Raw genomic sequence first — 13,928 nt, 5'->3', positions numbered from 1 at the left:
ATTTATTTATACACACACACACACACACACACACACACACACACATACGTAAAAATATGTATGTATGTATACATATACATATACATATACATATACATATACATACATACATACATACATACATACATACATACATACATATATATATATATATATATATATATATAGATATATATAAATATATATATATATATATATAATATCTATATATCTATATATTCTACACACACACACACACACACACACATGCCTGCCTGTCTCTCGTGCCCTCTTGCCTATTGCACCGCCCCTCCCACGCCCTCCTGTATTCTTTTGCTTGCCATCTACCTCGAGCGTCCCCCTCACATGTCTCCCGCGACCTCTCCCCCCCTCCCGTTGACGTACTTCTTAATCAAATAAGGAGCTCGAATCATTAAGAAATACTGATCCGAGGATTTGCTCGTATTCTAAAAGATGTGTCGTACTAGAGGTGCCGGTCAAGCACAATCAACAACCCGTATCCTTGGGGACCAGAGAACAGGGTGAGGCGGCCAAAGGAGCGGAATGAAGTTTTGAAATAATGGGGTAGCCTTGAGGAGGCTCCCGAGAAAGTGACTTTGACTGGTAGTTGGCACCGGCATTGCTTCCCCCCTCTCATCCCCATGCATGCCTCCTGTGCCTCTATTGCTCCGTCCACCAGGAGAGGGGGTGGTGCCAGCCCTCACGTCGAGGGTGATAAGGGAGGGAGGTTCCTTCTGACCGACTGTGGGCCAATTAGGAGGGACCTCCCATGCCCCTCCCATCGTGGGTGATAGGGAGGAAGGTCCCTCCCAACGGGCCGGTGGGCTGACACTGCCTCCTCTCTCTCTCTCCCCCTCCCGACCAGCCCTAGTGGGTTGACCCCGCCCCCTATCTCTCTCCCATCTGCTGCCCCTCCCACGAGAGGCCTTCCGTTGAGAGAGAGAGAGAGAGAGAGAGAGAGAGAGAGAGAGCTCCTTACAAACACATCTCCTTTTTCTCTTTTTAAATTTGTGTTTTTGTTTATTAGGTCGTATAGTGCCATTACAAACACAAATTTCCTCCTCTTCCTTAAAAAAAAAAATTTATGTTTTTGTTTATTGAGATGAACATAACATTTCATATTTTTGTTGGGGGTTTAGAATCAGATCCTATTGTTAGGACTCTGTAAGGGTGTTTTAATATTTCTAAACATGACGATTATGTTGGAATTTTGTCTACTCAATCTGGTTTAAAGGTATTTGCAATCAAATCAAAGGAGGATGGTTGTAGATCATCTTATACCAATCCAATCAATGAGGCCTGTTTTGTTAGATCCAATCAAAGAGGCCTGTTGTTAGATCCAATCAAAGAGGCCTCTTGTTATATCTTTGATAAAGATATTGCAATGGAATGCCTTGTGATTCCATTAGTAGGGGAGTTAAGTAACAATTCAATGTGCATGCCAAAGTAATTGATTATTGATCTCATAATAAAATTATCTCCTATAGTCTCTAAAGCATATATAAATACACCCTATCATATAGGAGTCTGGTGAAATACTTACTATCTATGGAATCTCATGCTGGTGTTATTCACAGAATGATATTAGCCTATACACTTATTGAAAAAATGGATGAGATTCCACAAATTTATAATGGCAATATGGTTTTTAAGTTACTTAAGGTACGTGATTCTTCATCCTCGCCAATGCAAGGATGAAGTAAGCACACGATGGGTAGTGTTAGGTGAAACCAGTGGAGAGTCATGTAAAGTTTCCCAGAATAGTCCGAAAGAGCTGTTGTGGAGGTTTGTTTGAGTGCACTTATGCTTTGTGTGAAATTAGGACTATGAACGACACACCCAATAGAACATCATGGATTGGTAAGCTTTATACCTTAGTTCAATTTCAATAAACATTGATTGATAAGACTATTTATTGGGAATTTATATTTTTAAAAATAATAAGAAAGCTCACACAAAATCTTCCCTCGCTTGTCTTAACATCGAATGGATATGGCTCTCTAGCTTGCTTCTAGTATAAGACTAGACCTGTATGCATCAGAAGCATGTGTGATGCTATAGTATACTATTGTATGCCGATGAGTTGCATATGAGTAGATTGATGATACATTAAGGGGAACATTTGAATGAGGTGCAAAGAGGCACATCAAGGTAAGCATTACAAAAGATAAGAATACTTGTGCAAGAGGTAGTGTTACAGATTGCTATTTGTGGTCTAAGGAATATTCAAATGGATATCAAAAAACAACTAGTATTAGATGTAATTGTTAGATATAGATCAAATATTAGCAACATAGAGTTGTCACAATTATTGGAACACATGCATCCCTTGGTTCAATGCCAAAGGTAAGTTTAACTCCATATATATTTAATTACATGATTGTGATTCTCAACATGATTTTAAATAAATTGTTAAGTTATCCATTTCTATTATGGATTTATAAGGATGGTATGTTCTTTTAGAAACAACCATACAGTGCAAGGTGTAGAGTCCAATATTTTAGATTCGAAGAGATAATGCGCTTTTGAGTTCTTCCATGGTAGTCGTTTTTTCTAGGCCAATCTTTGGATGAGTCATAGAGGTGCTACATATTTAAAATGTCAACCATAGGGCCCGCCGACTCAGGTTTAGACTTAGTGAACCATAAAAAAGGCCTTGGTTTGTACCATGTCATTTTCTAGGCCGACCTTTGGATGAGTCGTAGATGTGCTATGTATTTAAAATGTCAACCATTGGATGAGTCGTAGATGTGCTATGTATTTAAAATGTCAACCTTTGGATGAGTCGTAGATGTGCTATGTATTTAAAATGTCAACCATAGGGTCTGCCTCAGGTTTAGACTTAGTGAACTCTAAAAAAGGCTTGGGTTTTCTTTAATCACGTCAAGCATGTGTAAGGATAGACAACAATGGCTGTACATGTGTATGATCTAAGGTACACTATGGTCTTGCAGAATTCTTTACAACTGTTACAACTGCTATATGATGTCATGCAGATTGCAAGAGCTTTTGACAATTGCTTTGCAAAATAAAAGAAGAAGACGCATATACATAAGTTTTATTATGGGAGGTGATCAATGATGTGGTGGTGCACATAAAGGCTTTCCCAAACAAGATTTATGAGGCAAGAGTTAATCAGAGGGCAATAAGGATAGTCCAACAATGGACCAAAAAATAAATTGAAAGGTTGACTGGTCATGTCTTTTTAATTGGGAACAAAGCTTAAATATTCATACAATTCAATATGTAGTCAAGAATTTTCAAGACGAGCATAAGGGACTTTGTTGTCAGTAGTGGCATTGTGCATTGAGTGAAGAAGAGGCACTTTTGCACTACATTATATCATGGTGGATGAATGGAAAAGTCCCTGAATGGAAAAGTCCCTGATGGAAACTTACCAACTCCATGAATTACTGACTTAGTTGGTGGCATATAAGATATCCCCACCATTGAATGAAGCACCTTGTAGGGATAGGTATTACTTTTTCTGTTTCCAAAACATAGAGCTTAAACTTTAGATCCTCATATGTTAGTCTTTTGTTATAGAATGTGGATGATGCCACTTCGTTACACATGCCAACCACAAATCTAACTGAAACAAAACATGCAAGCCGGTTGACACGAGAGGGTTTCAAGGGAACCATTATTTTATATGATGCTATTGTTTCAGGCCTCGCTAATTCCCTCTTGCAATCCACAAAGAAGCATGCCTTCATGCAAGGCAAATATGTTAATCTCTATGGCTAAGTGGAGATGCCTATGCGATCATTACTCTCACATGGTATATGTGTCGGGGATATTTTATGTATGGGATGCCCCTTTTATTTATATCATTTTCCAAGATTAATGTGTTCCAAAACAAAAATCTTTTCTCCAAGTATTTATGTAGCTTGCAATTCAAATAAATAAGGTTGTACACATTAAATTAACACACCATAGCATAACATAAGAAGAAGAAAATACTTAGCGACACATGAATAAGAGCATTAGGTGCAATCTCTCTGTCGACGTGTATGGCTCCTTCTCCCACACGTGGTATTTATGTCATATTCATATTTTAGCCCTTGGAGCTAATAATAGTACCTTTTTCACTTTTGGCCTTTTTCTTTACATATAAATAACCTTGTCCAAAGTTTCTAAGATTTACACATGCTAAAACCTTTGCCTACTTAATAAATCTAATAGACTTATTATACACACACAACTACTCGTGCATACATGTACATTAAATAATCTTGAATACACACACAACTACTTGTGCACACACACACATTAAAAATCTTATGTACATATGCACATAAACTCTAGCCATATGATAGGCTACAAATGATCAAATATTAAATTCTTATGTGGAAGCCTACCAATATCTATGTTGTAGAGGTTAAAATTGACTCAAATTAAAATTGTTTAGATGTCTTAAGGTGAATGTAAGTCAGTACTTGAATTGAAAAATTATGGTTTATCTTGGAGTGTTTATAATTCTAAAATTATTAAGCTCTTAGTAAAGTTATCAGAATAAAATCTAATTGTTTCTTCAGTTACTCAATTTGACAAAATGTTAACCTTGGAACGATGGGTTACTAAGGTTTACTATCTAAGTCTTTATGATCTAGAAATGATATAACAAATATAGAAACAAATATAAATTTCTTGTATAAAGATTTGAATGCATACCTCCATCGTTTTGATAGTTTATCGGTGATGTTACCCTCTTGCTTGAGATATTTACTATCAGTTGTGCATGCTGGAAAGAACTTGGTCTTCTCTTTTGTCGAACAACTTTTAGCATAATGTCCCTTTTGACAATATCCATAACACATATAGACACGTTTCTTGGACTTTTCGTTGTTAACTAGGTCTTGTTAACTAGGTCATGCATGTCTCTTTTCTTAGATTTGTTAACGTTTCTTATTTGACTTTTATTGCTTCTGCTCAATAATTTTAAAGCTTCCTTTTGAAATTCCTCTCGATGTTCTCGTTCTTTCGCGTTGTTCAAAATTTTGAGAGTGGAAGATTACTCTCCTTGGTGTACTAATCACATCCCTTATCTCAAATCTATATTTGGTGGAGGATTTAGAGAACTCGCTTTACAACTAAAAGTGGTTTTGTAGGGATTGTGGCAGTTTTACTAATTTGGTTTGAAGCTTGACATAAGTGAAAAGCTTTATAGATTAAAGATAAAACTTGATATTTTAATATAGACGTAAACTTTGTAGTTTATAATATGCGCTAGCAGGCTTTGCTCTATGCCATTTGATTGGTGGAGAGAAGGAATGAAACCTTACACACAAGCATATGATTTTAACTCATATGTGTGAATTAAACCTTGGGTCAAGCAAATGGTTAATTAGAAGACCTTCCCAATATGGTAATCGATAAAATATGGATAACCGCTTCATTCCAGGCAGTGGAGACCCTTTGTTGTCCTCCCATGCTCTCTTCTAATCGCTTGCCTTTAGTGTAGGAGGAGGGTCGACCCAAATAGCCCTCACATAGCTCATGATCCTCTGCTGGTAGATAGTTCTTGTGACCCTCATACACCATCTTTCTCAAGCCTCTTGAATGACAAGAATCTAGTCTAGGTCCACACAAAGGGCATGCATTGTATCCAGAGATTGATAGTCCTGTATTAAAACAAATAATATTACACAACCATCCACATATATATCAATAGCTATTACATAATAACAAAATAACTTACCACTGCATTCTTAGCTGGGTCAATCGTGCATAGTCCACATTACTATTCCTTGTAATGAGAACTCCCTTTGTCCAAACGTCTTTGATTAACATACTTTGTGTGAGCTTTCCTAATAGCCTCTTTAACTTGATCATGAATAGAGTTAAATTCTCTGGTAAATTCATCAGCAGCTTCTATAGTGTGTGAAAGACAAGTCATCGGAGTGGGAAGGGTCTTTCCATACAGTATCTCAAACGGTGCCTTCTTAGTGTGGCAGAGTGAGGAGTGTTATTGTAGGCAAATTGGAGAATATATAAATATTTATCCCATTGCCTAGGCTATGATGAAACATAGGTTCTAAGAAGGTCTAGGATAGTACTATTGGTCACTTCAGTCTCGCCATTGGATTCAGGATGAAAAGCAGTAGAGAAATCTAATTTTATGCCTAAATTATCAAACAATGTTCTCCAAAAATTACTAAAAATTTTAGAATCTCTATATGACACAATGACTTTAGGCAAACCATGATGCACAAATATATGCTTTCAAAATAAGTGAGCAACTTGATGAGTAGTTAGTTTCTTTTACATGCAATCATTAGGGGAAGGTTGAGGTCTATAGGGGCCCTTTAAGATGCCATGTGATTAAAAGGTTATTAAGGAAAAGAGCCAATCGTGTGATGCCATGTATACAAAAATGTTGGGTGATTAAAGGTGGTCAAAAGATTCTCTAGAGGATGCCTTTTTGTACTTTTCATTTCCAAAAAGTGGGGGAGGGGGGGTTTTTGAAATTTCGGACGTCCATAACTTCTACATATGAGCTCAAAATTTGTCGGAGATTATAGATCCGGAATCTACTCGTCGAGCTCTTTCCATAGATATATCACATGATATAGTTTTGCTCGCTCGATTTCAAATTCAATTTTGGCGGGAAACTTTGAAATTCAAACTTCTAGCCGTTTGAAGAACAAGAAGGTATCTAAAGTCAAAGAAACTTAACGTTTTAACAAAAAGTCATTAAAATCATAATATGGCAGCTTAAAGGGCCCCTATAGACCTCAACCTTCCCCTAATGAAAATGAGCCTATTTCCTAAATCTATCAACTACTGTCCAAATCATGTCATTCTGATTAAGCAGTAAGCAGAAAACCAGTGATAAAATCCATTGAAATCTACTCCTATGGTTCGTTGGGAATTGGGAGTGGCATAAGTAATCCCTAAGTTTTCCCCTTATAGCTTTTAATCTTTTAGCAAGTAATGCATTCGACCACAAACTTGGCTATATCTTTCTTCATAGATGGCCAATGAAAGTCTCGGGAAATGGTCTGTAAAGTAGAGGATACTCCTCTATACCCTGCATATGGGGGTTGGTGTAACTCCTCCATAACAGTCTAAAAGGTCTTGTGATGCATAATCTCCTCTGAAAGAAGAGCTACCCATCATGATAAGAGTAATCTGAGTGGGGAGTCCACCCATTATCTCTCATTTTGGTCCAAGTGTCTGAAAAGTTTGGGTCTTGGTCATCATAAGAGTCTTTCATAGCATTGAAAGTTAAGCTATCTACAGCCGTGATGTGATGAACACTAGGCCGTCAACTAAGGGCATCGGCCGACTACGTTCTCTTTTCGAGGCTCGTAGAGAATAGTAGGCTGGAAACTTTGAATAAAAGCAGCCCATTTGATGTGTCAAAGGTTGGGTAAGCATGTGCTTGATACTCTGCTGGTCTGTTTTAATGATGAATTATGATCCCATCAAATAATGTTTCCAAATCTTTAGGGAATGGACTACAGTAGTCAATTCTTTGTCATAAGTGCTATACTTGCACTCAGGAGGTCTGAGTTGCCTACGCTCAAATGCTATGGGGTGACCATCTTGCATTAATACTACCCCTATGACTGTACCACTAGCATCAATTACAACAATAAAGAAAGGTCTAGCAAAGTCTAGTAATTGCATAACTGGTGCTTTAGTGAGTGCTTCTTTTAAAGCATTAAAAGATTTTTCTCCTTTATCAGTCCACATATGCTTGTTTTCTTTCTTTAAAAGAAAAGTCAGATAATGAGAAATGTAAGCAAAATTCTTCACAAAACGTCTATAGTAACTGCACAAAACAAGAAATGATCGGAGTTCATGAATATCTTTGGGTCTCGGCCAAGTCACTATAGTCTCTATCTTTTTGGGGTCCACACGAATACCATTAGCAAAAACAATGTGACCAAGGTATTCAATCTCTGTCTGAAAGAAAGAGCTCTCCTTAGGATTGAGATATAGCTCATTCTCTTTTAAGTGATTAAACACTATCTCCAGATGTTTCTCATGCTCAGCAACACTATCACTGAATACAAGAATATCATCGAAGAAAACTACCACAAAGTTGCGACATTTGAGGAAGATGCGGTTCATCATGCAGCTAAAAGTAGCCGGAGAATTAGTGAGTCCAAAGGGCATCACTAAGAACTCATAAAAAGGACCCGTTTGTGTCCTAAAAGCAGTCTTGTATATATCTTCTGCCATCCTCACTTGGTGGTATCCGGATTTCAAGTCTATTTTACTAAATGCCTTTGCTCCTCGCAATCTATCAAGAAGATCGTCCACTCGAGGAATAGGATATCTGTTTTTTACTGTGATTTTATTCAGGGCTCTATAGTCAATGCATAGATGGTAGGTTCCATTCTTCTTTTTGACCAGAAGAACTGGAGCTCCGTAGGGTGAACTACTAGGCCTGATCAGTTTCCTCTCTAAAAGGTCTTCTATCTGTCTCTGGATTTCTTTCTGCTCAATCTGGTTCACTCTATAAGGTGCCTTGCAGGAGGGAGGTATACTGCCAGGGATAAGGTTAATCTTATGATCCTCAGGTCTGCTGGAGCTAGGCAAGCCAGGGGGTAGGTCATCAAGAAAACAATCAGAAAACTGAGAAAGGAAGGAATCATGCGAGGTGTCCTTGGGAGGTGGTTCATGAGCAGTAATCTCATTCACAAAGATGAGAAACGTCTTGTCCCTTTTCCTCAGTGCTCTCTTAGCCTGGGTGTGGCTAAGGAAAGGTGTAATCCTGTCTTCCATCATTCCCCTAAGAGATAGATGCTGATCATTGAACATGAAATACAAGGAATGCGTGTCGTAATCAATATATGGATTGTATTGGTGTCGCCATGGCATGCCAAGTATTACATCTATGCCTTACAGTGGTGCAACCAAAAAAAATTGTTTTTTCTCATAAGGTGAAAGTGATATTGTTAAATTCCTTACTTCTTTAGTGTAGTTATATTTCTGGTTTTGAAAGCAGACTTAACCTTATAACGAGATGGAGTGATTTCAAGATTAAGTGCCTTTACCATCTTTTCAAAAATAAAATCGTGTGTGCTCCCGTCATCATGCAAGACTGTGATAGATTCATTCTTAATCTTTCCTTTCATTTTCAACAACATATGTGGTTTGGACTTAGGCCGTGTAGATTTAGACTTAGCGCGTGAAGATTTAGGCTTACCTCTTGGGTCTGAGAGATCTTCATCTTCGGAGTTACCCTCTTGTTGCTCGGGCAGATAGTCGTCGTCATCCTCCTCCTCGATCATGTTGACACTAGCTTTTGATGTATTATTCTTCTTCTCCGGGCACTCAAATGGCACATGGCCTTCCTTGTTGCATTTGAAACACCGGATTCGATGCTTGGGCTCCTCTTTGTTTGTCTTCGAAAGACTGTCAGTCTTCTTGTTTTTTGATTCGTTGCTTTCTTTGTTTTTGAACCGACCAAAGTTGCGGTGCCATCCATGAGTCTTGTCAAAAGGTTTAGACTAAGAAACGTGCTTTTGAGATTTAAAGGGACGAGACTCCTAGGTAACATGATTCTCCTTCGGAATATTATTCTTCTTCTCACAGTTAATGGGGTTAAAGAGATTGTTGAACTGAGAGAATGCGGATGGAACATGTTCACTTCGGCCCTAATGTGAGGTTTCAGACCCGCTATAAACTTCCTCTTCTGGTCCTTCTCATGCACTTTCTCAATGGCTTTGAGTTGTAGGAGAACCTGCCAAAACTTGTCTACATACATTTGAATAATTTCTTTCTCCAACTAACGCAAGCCATCCCACTGCTATCTACTCTTGGCCTTGTATTGTGGTGGCAAAAAGTTTTTCTTAATTGCCTTCTTGAATTCTTTCCAAGTGCGAGGCTTATGATGGCCTGTCTTGGTAGCATTCCACCACAACGCAGCTCCTTCAATAAGATGATTAGCAGCACATTTGACTTTATCTTTTTCAGAGAAGTCTTCCTCGAAAAAGTAGTCATCTAACTGACTGAGCCAAGAGAGAACTAGCTTGGCGTCCTTCTTCCCATCATAATTTTGGAAGGAAAAGGCCTTTCGACTTATCTTCTTTTCCTTTTTGGACTCCTAGGCTCTAAGAGTAGCTTCCACCGTACGCCAGATCTCATCACCCGAAATAGACTCCGTCCCTCTACTCCTCTTTCTCAACTTCCTCTCCAACTTCTTCCTCTTTTCCCTCTCCTCTAAAATCTGAGCTTGAAGAGCTAGCAACTGCTCCTCCACAGTTGGGGGTTGCGGATTCATTGTATAATAGAAGTAATGAAGTCGAGAGATAGAGAGGTTGATTAATTAATGATAGAAATAATTCAGCAAAAGATGATAACTGATGATAATACTTATCGTTGAACCCAAAATTTGCAACAAAGAGTCGAGTCGATTCGAGATTCAAGCGCACCGATGATGATACTCGTATTCTCCCGGACAATACCGTCGAGAGATATCGAAAACCACACACACTTGCTTGGCCGTCGGAGAATTTGTTGAAGCCTTTGATTTGTTTGAAATTGCAAAATGAATTTTCGGGAGCTTTGACAATTAAAATTTTTCCCCTCAAGGCGTTGTGGAGAGCCTTGGCAAGAAAATTTTAATTTCAGCAACAAATCTGAAATTTACTGTAGGCCATCATAATTTAGCCCGGGGCCTCCATGTGCATGTGCTCCCTTGGTTTGGCTTGGAAACTTTGAAAGGTTTGAAATTGGAAAGATTTGAAAGCTTTGAGATTTGAAAGGTTGAAAAGACCTCATAAGGTTAAGCCTTAAACTTGTTTAAGCTTTATAAGCCTAATCTCTTCACGTATAATCGGCACAATGCAGCCCATATGTGAGAGTTCAGCCCTCCATCGTTGATTATAGATTCATCTGATGCTCAAGCTCTTCCAAAACTAAGAAGAGGAAGTGAGGTTTTGCCCTATGCTGTGTCACTCTGTATACGGTTGGATCGGGAAGAGATGCTCTGCTCTATAGAAAACTATTTTCTCTCACGTAGGCGTGGGTTTGTAGGCTTGTAAATGGTTTGGAGACCTTCATGATGAGCTTTTGAAACCATGAAAGCTTTTAACCATTGGATTTTGCCTTTATCTTTGGATTTTTGCCTTTGCCCTTCATGGAAGCCTCTTGCCCAATTTCTCCATCAATTTTTGAGCTTTTTACCTTCTCTTTGAGTGTGGTTGGCTCTGATACCACTGTCAGGATCTTTGCCATACAAGAGAATCAAAGTACCACAAGTGATTGCATAAATCAAGAATTAGTAATCAACTCCATACAAATAAAAGATTCAAACGTATTAAGCATGGATATGAAAATAAACATGAGATAAAACCATAGACTTGAAAACATAACTTAGACGACATCACCATCAACAACAAAGGGTTGAGTTAAATCTTCCCCTCATACGTGCTGGTTTCTTCCATGACATGAGTATTTTAATCATGTATTGCCAATATAGCCCTTGAGCCAACGTAAAGCTTTTGCCAAAAATAGGGCTCTTTACTTTTTACAAAAATGACCAATCCTTCTAGAGGATGTTCACACACATCTAGTGTGTACCAAAAATAATAGTAAAGCTCTAGTTCACACGCAATACACCTGTGCACATCGGTGTGTACCAAAAATAATAGTAAAGCTCTAGTTCACACACATCTAGTGTGTACCAAAAATAATAGTAAAGCTCTAGTTCACACGCAATACACCTGTGCACATCGGTGTACATAAATATTCGAGTACAAATAAATGGCACGCGGCCAACCAAAAATAAGACCCGTGCGACACCTCGTTCGGTGACCCTCGCGCGTGCAACACCTCGTTCGGTGACCCTCGCACAAGTACGACGCCTCATTCGGCATCCTCGTACTCATCACCTATACTCAACAAGTCAACATGTTAGGTGAGGCAATCAAACACCAATATTAACAACACTAGCATGCGTACACATGGCATCACCCAATCATAGCATACATAGTATAGACCTGTAAAGCATATGCCAATCACATCTAACAATGTAGTATTTATTATGATATCACTCATGATACTAATTGCAAGCATGGCACAATGGTCCCAATAGACCATAGAGGGCCAATAATGTAACAGCTTTACAATTAAAAGCTCTTAAGGCTTATAAGGCTTAAACCAAAGCCTTAGCTACTATAGGCTAAGCATATGAATTCCATAAGGTTTAATGCTCAAGCTTATAAAAGGCTATATTAAAAGCTTGCAAGGTTTCAAGCATAAATTCATGTGAAAGTTTTCACTTTTGGTACAAGAAAGAGAAGAATTTCAAAGAACTTTTCACAAGGGTTACTATTTGGAGATTTACTCAAGGGTTACGAGCAATTGAACTTCACGATTCTCCACATTTTGGGCTTCTTTGACATCTTTTTCTCGAGTTCTACTGAGCTCACAAAACCACTTATGGACTCTTTGACACTTAAAGATTGTTGATTCTCACTTTGCAAAAATTGGTACAACATACATTCATCAAATTCGAAGCAAGGCTATAAGTATTATACCGCCTATCTTATTTTCTTGCTTATCATAATTATTATCAAATTTTTATAATTTTACTTTTTCTTCTCCATTCCTCATTATGACAAACCCACAACTACCTTCTATCTTGGAGCAACGTATATCTATTCAAGCTCGATTAAATGAGAAACAAGCTAAGAGAATAGAATTGGAGGATCTAATCTCTAGCAAGAAACAAGCCCGGAAAGAGTTTGTCTAAACTTAAACTAGACATTCAACATATGGAAAGCAAGAACAACAAAAAAGGAAAGAAAATCAATCGTAAAGCTTTTACATTCCAGAATTTAAATGGTAAGGAAGATGCAAAGACTGTGTTATCATGGATTAGACAGCTTGATGATTATTTTTTTGTAAAATAATTTTTCAAGAAGGATAAGATTAAGTATGCTACAAATCATTTGGTTGAAAGCGCATCATTATGGTGAGATGTAATCAAGCAAGGACACGAAAGGTAAAAAACTTGAAAGGAGTTCCAAAAAGCTCATCAAAAAGAATTTCTTGCCACCTTATTACAAAGCTAGAGCGCGTCAACAATAAGACATGCTTCAACAACTTGATAAAGATACTGTGTAAATATATGTGGACAAGTTTTAGCAAATTCTCATCCACCTACAAGCCATTGAAAGAGTGAGATCAAAGGACCAAAAGCGAAAATTTATTGTTGGATTGAAGCCTACTCTTAGAGTGGAGATCAATATATTACAACCCCATTCTTTATCCATAGCACTGTCTTTGACTTACAATTATTGAGCGAAAAAATAGAGTTCAAAGGGAGAACAAACCATCACAAGATTCATATACTAACGAATTAAAAAAGTTTGTTCCTTTTCATAACTTAGTTAAAATAAGACACGTGTGCAAGTTATGGTTGGATGCAAGCTTTGTAACCTTTTCTTCTCTTCACATGATCTTAAGGTTTGATCTTAAGGTTATAAGATTATAGAAAAGGATGAAGATGAGGTTAGTAAATTAGTAGTTAGAATAAGACACGAGCAAATTATTGTTGGATGCAAGCTTTGTATTAAAAAGGGCTTCTTCATTTTGAGGTGTTCAACATAGCCAAGATGAACAAGGTGTTCAGTTCTCCTTGCAAAAAATGTACAAAGGCCCAAGAGGGGAACTGTCATTGCAGATGCGCCCCAGCTTAACATCATGTGAGCACACCAGTTTAAACCTGGTACAAGAAAAGCCCACCATGTTAGCTCTCAAACTCTTCTGTGTATCAGAAGCAGGTTTTGCACAAGCTCCTTTGCTTTGTGAAGTGCCTTCCTTTCACTTTGGCTGCCGGATGTGACCTCCTCCAGCATTGAATCGACATGTTTGCTAATCTCTTCACAAGCTGTTATGGAAGACTCCGAAAGGTTTATTTTAAAACCTTTCTTTGAAGGTAGCTTGTGATGCAGAAATCTTCT

The sequence above is a fragment of the Cibotium barometz genome, chromosome 34 (genome assembly GCF_041138505.1).
Source record: "Cibotium barometz isolate CiBa-2024 chromosome 34, ASM4113850v1, whole genome shotgun sequence".
In the NCBI taxonomy this organism is placed as follows: domain Eukaryota; kingdom Viridiplantae; phylum Streptophyta; class Polypodiopsida; order Cyatheales; family Cibotiaceae; genus Cibotium; species Cibotium barometz.
This window is presented reverse-complemented; position numbering follows the sequence as displayed.